Source organism: Montipora capricornis, chromosome 4 (genome assembly GCF_036669925.1).
Source record: "Montipora capricornis isolate CH-2021 chromosome 4, ASM3666992v2, whole genome shotgun sequence".
Classification (NCBI taxonomy): domain Eukaryota; kingdom Metazoa; phylum Cnidaria; class Anthozoa; order Scleractinia; family Acroporidae; genus Montipora; species Montipora capricornis.
This window is the reverse complement of record NC_090886.1, coordinates 18,318,334-18,328,333: the sequence shown is the minus strand read 5'-3', so window position 1 is coordinate 18,328,333 and position 10,000 is coordinate 18,318,334.

Below are 10,000 nucleotides of genomic sequence, written 5' to 3'. Positions count from 1 at the left end.
ATTTTGTTAGCTTGCTTTATGCAAAACAAATATTGATGTAAAAGTAAATAAATATGGATACACAATTTTTAAGAAGAGCAGAAGGAAGTTTCAGGACGGTCGATCGAGCATAAAATATTTTGCCATCGGTAGCAAAATCTACGACATGAAAACAACATTAATTTTGAACCACGAATATAAAAAGTTACCATCAGCGAAAAACAGTTTGGGAGATTTTAGTTGTTTTGTTGTAATTGTACAAGTTTGGCTGCACCGAGTAAATCGCACATCGAATTCAGCGGGCGCAGTGATCAAGTTACCGCGTTATTTTACCGCGGCATGTTTACTCGCGAAACAGCGAAGCATCTGTGTCAAATGATGCCAAGCTACCGGGTTTTTGTTTTTGTTAGTTTTCTTTTTCTTTCGATTGTTATAAATTTTGACAAGAAATGTGCGAATTCAACACAAAGATCACAATCGCCCAACTCTCAGAGGTTGACCATTGTTTCTGGAAAATCAAAAATTTACTCTCCAAGACAAGGTTATTTATCACCAGGTAATTCGATCGTTTTGGTAATAGCAGCTACTTTATTTTTCATCAGCGTCACAATCTTTTGCCGATTTTGGGGGTCATTTTGTTGAAACTCAAGCACGCTTCCAACAGACTTGTTTATTTTCGTGACTTATGCGTTACCACAAAAATTCTCCCCGTATCACATTTCAACACATGTATGCAAATTTGCTAAGCTCGTAAATTACACAACATGATAAATTTTAAATACAAAAGCTGGAAATTTCACAGAAATATTTTCCACCGAAACATTTCTTGAAACAAGCAACATATTTGCTGTAAGAGGCAAGAAACCCTTCCTATTTCAGTTGCGTGCGTGCAAGCGAAACACACAATCACAAAGCATATGCAATGAAATAAATTTCTGACAGTTCACATTCAACCCCTTTCGAAAGAACCTTGACCGTAAATAATAAAGCACAAAAGAGACAACAAGCTTTCATTCAAGTAATTTTTCACTGTCACATTTCCAATTTTTTTTAACCTTTGCAGAGTTGAGTACAAAATGAATGTTACTTGCCAGACAAACAGGCAAACTTTAAATAGATGCGACTTCAGTAAACACTGTGAGACACACAACAGAGATCACAGATCTACTTGTGGTGTTCGATTCCTTCTCTGTCTTTGTTGAACCCGTAAGTTACCAGAGAAATTTCCATTTGGTTTCAGTGTTGTACGTAACACCACCTTGGCGAAATAGGAGCAATTGCAGAATACCCGGCCCACCAAATGTCCTACTTAAAAAAGCTGCCAAAATGAATGAAAAGAAGAGTGTTAAAGGGTACGCAGTGAAATGAACTGCCACCGCGGTCCACAGTCCTGCAGTCGTTGAATGCAAAATGTTAAAGTGAACTGCCACCGCGGTCCGCAGTCCCGTAGTCGTTGAATGCAAAATGTTAAAGTGAACTGCCACCGCGGTCCGCAGTCCCGTAGTCGTTGAATGCAAAATGTTAAACAAAGATGGTGATAGCACGAACAGAATAGAAGGACACTGGCGGCACGCTAAGGTTAAAATGCCTCCTTTCGGAGTCCGAAAACACCACTTTTCGTCATATTTAGGAGAGTTTATGTGGCGCTGCAGGAACAGAGACAGTGACTTATTTGAAATATTATTAGGAGATGCAAAAAATAATGCACCAAATAAAAAATGTTAAAAGGCAAGGAGTAAAATGAACTGCCTCTGCGGTTCACAGTCTCGTAGTAGATGAATGAAAATTGTTCAAGGGCAAGATGATCTCGTGAAAAGTGTAGTTAACCGAACCGCAACGTGAAACCTAAAATTTTACGAGAGTGCTAAGGCCTAATCACTGAAAGGGGCACTGAGGCTTAATCAGTAAACGAGCGCTTTCTTCTTCACACGATCTCGTGAAAAGTGTAGTGAACCGAACCGGAAAATGAAAGCTAAAATTTTACGAGAATGCTTAGGCCTAATCACTGAGGCGAGCGCTTAGGCTTAATCAGTAAACGACTGCTTTCTTGTTCAGATGATCGTGCTTAGGCTTAATCAGTAAACGACCGCTTTCTTCTTCACACGGTCTCATGAAAAGTGTAGTTAACCGAACCGCAAAATAAAAGCTAAGAGTGATTAGACTCAATCACTGAAACGAGCGCTTAAGCTTAATCAGTAAACAAATTCTTTCTTCTTCACACGATCTCGTGAAAAGTGTAGTTAACGGAACAGCAAAATGAAAGCTAAGGAGCGATTGCAGAATACCCGGTTTAGGAACTGAATTATGAATATAATTTTCTGTCCCATGCCATTGCGGACAAGCAGCATTGTTAAACCACAGGTCACCCAGGCTCACGGTGTGTAGGTAAATATAGAGAACATATGAGGCGAAGTTTAGGTCTGGAAATTTGCTAGAAAATGGAAATAAAAATCGATAAAACTTACCATGAGGTGAGCTGTTGTTGTCTTTAATACGTACACGAAGTTTCGGGAAAAATGGTCCCCGTTCACCTTCCTTCATAGTATAGTGACAAGGTAGGAGACGGAAGCCAGCTTATGGACTCCGATCGACCTAAAACAAGCACGATTTTTTTCGCGAAAATCGAATTCAGTCGCTAAATAAACTCGCCAGGCTCGTGGAACATGAATTTCTCTAAACCATGAATCCACTGAAGCATCTCCAGGTAGCGAAGTGTCCAATTCAAAACGCCTGGTGACGAGTATAATAAGTCCCCCTGGAGGGAGGGAAGTCCCAGATTGCCCAGTGAGTTTTGTTTTTAGCAATGTGGGACTCCCCTCCCTCCAGAACTTGTTAAACTCGTCACCAGGTGTCTAGAGTTCAGTGCCATTTTGAATTGGACACTTCGCGAGTACAACGCTTTCTGGCGGCCATTTTAGCAGGTTAACTTACAAGTTTTACAGAGTCTGGTGGCTTCGCGTTGCTACCTGGAGATGCTTCAGTGGATTCATGGTTTAGAGAAATTCGTGTTCCACGAGTCTGGCGAGTTTATTTAGCGACTGGATTCGATTTTCGCGAAAAGAATCGTGCTTGTTTTGGGTCGATCGGAGTCCATAAGCTGGCTTCCGTCTCCTACTTTGTCACTATATTATGAAGGAAGGTGAACGGGGACCATTTTCCCCGAAACTTCGTGTACGTATTAAAGACAACAACAGCTCACCACATGGTAAGTTTTGTCGATTTTTATTTCCATTTTCTAGCAAATTTTCAGACCTAAACTTCGCCTTATATGTTCTCTACACAGTGAGCCCGGGTTACCTGTGGTTAAACACGACTGCGGGACTGCGGTGGCAGTTTTTTAAGTAAGGCATTTAGTGGACGCGGAAACAGCATTGTTAAACACGACTGCGGGACTGCGGTGGCAGTTTTTTAAGTAAGACATTTAGTGGACGCGGAAGCACAATTGTTAAACACGATTGCGGGACCGCGGTGGCAGCTTTTTTAAGTAGGACATTTGGTGGGCCGGGTATTCTGCAATTTAGCCGCGAAATATTAGAAGTACAGCATATTTTGATTTCGGCTCGACGGGCGAAAGATTCACGCTGTCGAAGTCCATTACTCGTCGCTTTTTTAAGATTCCAGATCTTTATGTTTCACCGCCTGTCTTGACGGTCCGTGGGTCTTCCGTCCATTTGATTTCCATGATAAATGGAAAATGAAAAAATGGATTTTGTATTTTTAATGTTTCATTTGTTTTTACCAAGGAACGTTGAGAATGATAAAATTCCAACAAACACAAACATGAAAATCATGGTTTCCTATTGAATAAAAATTGAAAATGGCAATACAATTCTTTGATTTTTGTTTGCAATGGAAGAAAGAAGAATTGAATAGCAGCCAGTCGATTTGAAATCATATTTTTTCAGAATCTTTCCAATCGGGGTCTAAATCTTTGATTTTTTAAGGAAGGGGCTTTCAAGATAGAGGAAATGATCCATGCAGTAAATATCCGATCAATTTTCAATTTGCCTCTGTCGATGATCAAATAAAAATGAAAAATTGACAAACCCTCCCCCACCATGGGACGGACAAGTCGAGACCTCAACTAACAGGGCTGGGGTTGGGAGAAGTCACGCAACCCTTGGAGGAGAGGGGAGGGGAGTTGAGTTATGGCGGCTACAACCTAGAGGTTTTGCCTTTAATTAATCTTTACTAGGAGTCATATTTTTATTTCCTCGCCACAAATGTAAAACCTATATCGTTCCCTGCATGTTCAGACGTTTTCAACGACTTGGACCTCCACTAACCTGCCTTTTTAAAGGCCAAAAATTCACATGCGCCAGGGTCATTGGGTCTTCCGTCCATTTGATTTCCATGAAAAATGGAAAATGAAAAAATGGATTTTGTATTTTTAATGTTTCATTTGTTTTTACCAAGAAACGTTGAGAATAAAATTCCAACAAACACAAACATGAAAATCATGGTTTCTTATTGAATAAAAATTGAAAATGACAATAGAAATCTTTAATTTTTATTTGCAAAGGAAGAAAGAAGAATTGAATAGCAGCCAATCGATTTGAGATTATTCTTTTTCAGAACCTTTCCAATCGGGGTCTAGTTCTTTGATTTTTCAAGGAAGGGGCTTTCAAGATGGAGGAAAGGATCCATGCAGTAAATATCCGATCAATTTCCAATTTTCCTCTGTCGATGATCAAATAAAAATGAAAAATTGACAAACCCTTCCGCACCATGGGACGGACAAGTCGAGACCGCAACTGACAGGGCTGGGGTTGGAAGAAGTCACGCAACCCTTGGAGGGGAGGGGAGGGGAGGGGAGTTGAGTTATAGCGGTTACATGGCTCTACTAGGAGCACATTTTTATTTCCTCGCCACAAATGTGAAAGCTATGTGGTTCCCTCCATGTTTAGACGTTTTCAACGACTTGGACCTCCACTAGCCTGCCTTTTGGAGCAATTGCAGAATACCCCGTTCAAGTCGAAGCGGGGGGGAAGGGCCTCGCGTCTACGCGTCAAGTTTCTTCGGTGGCTGGATCATTGAACGAGGCAATTTCTTATGTGCTGGCTACTCGTCTACGCGTGGCAACGCGTCAAAATTAAAGCTAAGGGTACCAGTGTTCGTATTGTTTTGTCGTGTAACCTGGATCATAGAACGATGCAATTTCTTATGTGCTGGCTACGCGTCCACGCCTGTCTACGCGTCAAACTTAAGGTTAAGGGTACCGGTGTTCGTAGTGTTTTGTCATGGAGCCTGTATGATAGAGCGAGGCAATTTCTTATGTGCTGGCTACGCGTCTACGCGTGGCTACGCGTCAAAATTAAAGCTAAGGGTACCAGTGTTCGTATTGTTTTGTCGTGTAAGCTGGATCACAGAACGAGGCAATTTCTTATGTGCTAGCTACGCGTCTACGCGTGGCTACGCGTCAAAATTAAAGCTAAGGGTACCAGTGTTCGTAGTGTTTTGTCATGGAGCCTGTATCATAGAACGAGGGAATTTCTTATGTGATGGCTACGCGTCTACGCGTGGCTACGCGTCAAAATTAAAGCTAAGGGTACCAGTGTTCGTATTGTTTTGTCGTGTAAGCTGGATCACAGAACGAGGCAATTTCTTATGTGCTAGCTACGCGTCTACGCGTGGCTACGCGTCAAAATTAAAGCTAAGGGTACTAGTGTTCGTATTGTTTTGTCGTGTAAGCTGGATCACAGAACGAGGCAATTTCTTATGTGCTAGCTACGCGTCTACGCGTGGCTACGCGTCAAAATTAAAGCTAAGGGTACCAGTGTTCGTATTGTTTTGTCGTGTAAGCTGGATCATAGAACGATGCAATTTCTTATGTGCTGGCTACGCGTCTACGCCTGGCTACGCGTCAAACTTAAGGTTAAGGGTACCGGTGTTCGTAGTGTTTTGTCATGGAGCCTGTATGATAGAACGAGGCAATTTCTTATGTGCCGGCTACGCGTCTACGCGTGGCTACTCGTCAAAATTAAAGCTAAGGGTACCAGTGTTAGTATTGTTTTGTCGTGTAAGCTGGATCATAGAACGATGCAATTTCTTATGTGCTGGCTACGCGTCTACGCCTGGCTACGCGTCAAACTTAAGGTTAAGGGTACCGGTGTTCGTAGTGTTTTGTCATGGAGCCTGTATGATGAACGAGGCAATTTCTTATGTGCTGGCTACGCGTCTACGCGTGGCTACGCGTCAAAATTAAAGCTAAGGGTACCAGTGTTCGTATTGTTTTGTCGTGTAAGCTGGATCATAGAACGATGCAATTTCTTATGTGCTGGCTACGCGTCTACGCTTGGCTACGCGTCAAACTTAAGGTTAAGGGTACCGGTGTTCGTAGTGTTTTGTCATGGAGCCTGTATCATTGAACGAGGCAATTTCTTATATGTTGTCTACTCGTCTTCGCGGGGCTACGCGTCAAACTTAATTCTAAGGGTAACGGTGTTAAGTCGTGGAATCTTGATCATAGAACGAGGGAGTTTGTTATGTCGCTAGTGCCTTAAGAACGAGGTAGATATATAACAGAGTGGCTCGCTGGCTCGGCAGTGGTTTTAGTGCCTTTAAATCGAGATAAATATATAAGAGTGGCTCGGCGGCTCGGCAGTGGTTTTAGTGCCTTAAGAACGTGATAAATATATAAGACCTAATCACTGAAACAAGCGCTTATGCTTAATCACCAAACGAGTGCTATAATCTTCAGACGATCTCATAAAAAGTGTAGTTGACCAAACCGCAAAGTGAAATCTAATATTTTAAACGAGTGCTTCGACCTAATCACTGAAACAAGCGCTTAGGCTTAATCAGTAAACGAGTGCTATATTCTTCAGACGATCTCATAAAAAGTGTACTTAACCAAACCGTAAATTGAAAGCTAAAATTTTAAAGAGAGCTTCGATCTAATCACTAAAACAAGCACTTAGGCTTAATCAGTAAACGAGTGCTATATTCTTCAAACGATTTCATAAAAAGTGTGGTTGACCAAACCGTAAATTGAAAGCTAAAATTTTAAAGAGTGCTTCGATCTAATCACTGAAACAAGCGCTTAGGCTTAATCAGTAAACGCATGCTATATTCTTCAAACGATGTCGTAAAAAGTGTAATTAACCGAACCGTAAAATGAGAGCTAAGAGTGCTTAGGCCGTAAGTGATTAGCCACAGACACGCGTAGCCACTCTCCGTAGCCGGCTACGCGTATTTCTAGATTTCGCTTTCTAGTTTTCTTCAGTTGACATATTCCGTGATCACCAATTTAAATTAGTAGCTACGCGTAGCCACTCTCCGTAGCCGGCTACGCGTAGCCGGCTACGCGTAAATAAGAAAAAGTCCCGGGGTATTCTGCAATTTAGGCAAAATATGACTCCTACTAAAGATTAATTAAAGGCAAAACCTCTAGGTTGTAGCCGCCATAACTCAACTCCCCTCCCCTCTCCTCCAAGGATTGCGTGACTTCTCCCAACCCCAGCCCTGTCAGTTGAGGTCTCGACTTGTCCGTCCCATGCTGTGGGAGGGTTTGTCAATTTTTCATTTTTATTTGATTATCGACAGAGGTAAATTGAAAATTGATCGGATATTTACTGCATGGATCATTTCCTCCATCTTGAAAGCCCCTTCCTTAAAAAATCAAAGAATTAGACCCCGATTGGAAAGATTCTGAAAAAGAATGATTTCAAATCGACTGGCTGCTATTCAATTCTTCTTTCTTCCATTGCAAACAAAAATTAAAGAATTGTATTGTCATTTTCAATTTTTATTCAATAGGAAACCATGATTTTAATGTTTGTGTTTGTTGGAATTTTATTCTCAACGTTCCTTGGTAAAAACAAATGAAACATTAAAAATACAAAATCCATTTTTTCATTTTCCATTTATCATGGAAATCAAATGGACGGAAGACCCACGGACCCTTGACGTTCCATTCTTGAGCTCCATGTGGGTATATTTACTGGGTTGCCTATGGAAAAAACCCAGTCGAGGTCTGCGTTTTGTATGTTTGCTTTTTTTTTTTTCTTTTTTTATTTATTTTCTTTTTTTTAGTATTTTTTTTTTCCTTGTCGGTAAAAGCCTTGCCTGTCACTTCCCTGGTAAGTGGTGTCTGTGCACAGAGCCTTCTGCGCGTTTTTTCTTAGGATCGAGAGGGTAGTGGAACTGCGTAGATTTCTCTCGTGGACACAGTAGAATCATTAACTTAGCCTGCAATGCCGTCGAAAGTCATGTAACGCGAAGGCCGTTTTAGTGGATCCTTAAACAAAATATACCCTTATGGAGCTCAATAATGGAAAGTCAGTTGGATAAACTAGACAGGAATCTCAAAAGCGACGAGTACTGGACTTCGACAACAATCTATCGCCCGTCGAGACGAAATCAAAGTGAGCTGTATTTACCTGAAGCACGTGGTAATTTGACACGATTGAGTTTCTTGTCTTCACGCACGCAATGAAATAGGAAGAGGTTTTCGCCTCTAAGAGCAAATATGTTGTTTGTTTCAATAAATTTTTCGCTGGAAAAGGATTCTGTGGTATTTTTTGCCTTTGTGAATTATAATATCATGTTGTGTATTGAATTTTCGAGCTTAAGGTTGAAATGTGATATGGGAGAAGTTTTTTAGTATTGCTCTGAAAGCTGGAAGGGTACACAGGCCTGTTGGAAGCGTGCTTGAGTTTCAACAAAATGAGCCCCAAAATCAGTGAAGAATTGTGACGCAGTTGAATAATAAAGTAGCTGCTATTTCCAAAATAATGGAATTACCTGGTGATAAATAACGTCGTACGCGTCTTGGAGAGTAAATTTTGACTTTGCATAAACAAGACTTGGGCGATTGTGATCTTTGTTTTGACTTCGCTCATTTCATTGTCAAACTTTATAACACATGACAGAAAAAGAAACTTACAAAAACCCGATATCTTCCCATCATTTGACACAGATACTTCACTGTTTGGCGAGTAAACATGCCGCGGTAATTTCATCACGGCGCCCGCTGAATTCCGGCGATGTCACTTTCGATTTTGTGATTTATTTGTGCAGCCAAAACGTACAATAACAAAATTGAACGTTGCAAAAATCCCCCAAAATGTTTGTCGCTGATCGTAACTTTTTATATTCTATATTCACGGTTCAAAATAAATGTTGTTTTCATGTCGTAAATATGTTATTCTCGAGCGATCGTCCTGGAAACTTCCTTCTGCTCTTTCTAAAAACTGTGTATCAATATTTATTTACTTTTGCATCAATATTTGTTTTTGCCTAAAGCAAAACAAAATCTGTACCTTGCTGAGTTCGCATTTGTTAGCGTTAATAGTATTTTCGGTCCGATGCTTCTGTTTTACGAGGGGTATATTATTTTGGTCTCCCATCCAAACATTAACCCCGCCCAACAAGGGATTAACTTAACTGAACTTCGGTATTACAAAGCGGTCAGATGCTCAGAGGGCACGCTTAAACTTGTGGTCAAAAGAATTTTATCAGCATGTCAGCCCAGAAGCCAGTGTTTCTCACTTCCCATTTATTTTCTTCAATCTTTCTGGGTTCAGTACTTTGCTAGTAACCACATGTCTTCTCAGACTATTTACCCAAGACTTCTACCATGGCACTACAATGATAGACATTACCAAAACAATATCGTGCACTGTTAGAGGTACATATTACGCAAGGACAGGTCTGTTTCGTCGTACGAACGTGTGAGGACCTGTGGGCCAAAGGGTCTCGTCTGGTATGACTTCTTAATGAAAAAAATTATATGGAACGGTGCACGTACCACAGGCAACCCAGTGTACCCTCACGGAGGGTCTAGTTTCTTTAAAGATGTACTAAAAAGCCATTCGCGTTACAATGACTTTCGACGCCATTACAGGTTAATTGTGCAGAGCAAGCTACGCATTACCTCAGCCCCCTCAAACCTAACAAAATACGCACAGAAGACTCTATGCACAAAGACACCACTTAGCAGGGGAGTGACAGGTAAGACGGAAAATAACAAAACTAGACCCTCCGTGAGGGTACACTGGGTAGCCTGTGGTACGTGCAC